Genomic DNA, 371 nt, shown 5'->3' on the forward strand with positions numbered 1-371 from the left:
ACAGTGGCTATGTCATCAACGGCTTCAGGTTTCACACGATGAGTCATGACTCAGGGCATGTCACACAAAATAGTGGTGTAGTGAACATTGCAGAAAATGGTGTTCGATATTATGGCAGATTAACTGACATATTTGAATTGTCCTATAATGATTACAAGGTGGTGTTCTTTAATTGTGATTGGTATGATGTCTACCACAAAGTTGGCATTCAAACCGATGAGTTTGGGTTCATTCTTGTGAACAAGTCTCGGAAAATACACACAGGAGATCAGTTAGAGGATGATCCTTTTGTATTTTCTTCCCAGGTGCAGCAGGTTTTCTATGTTCAAGATCCAAAAGCTGAACTATGGAATGTAGTAGTGGAAGTCAGG

This window comes from Triticum aestivum, chromosome 7A (assembly GCF_018294505.1).
Source record: "Triticum aestivum cultivar Chinese Spring chromosome 7A, IWGSC CS RefSeq v2.1, whole genome shotgun sequence".
Lineage (NCBI taxonomy): Eukaryota > Viridiplantae > Streptophyta > Magnoliopsida > Poales > Poaceae > Triticum > Triticum aestivum.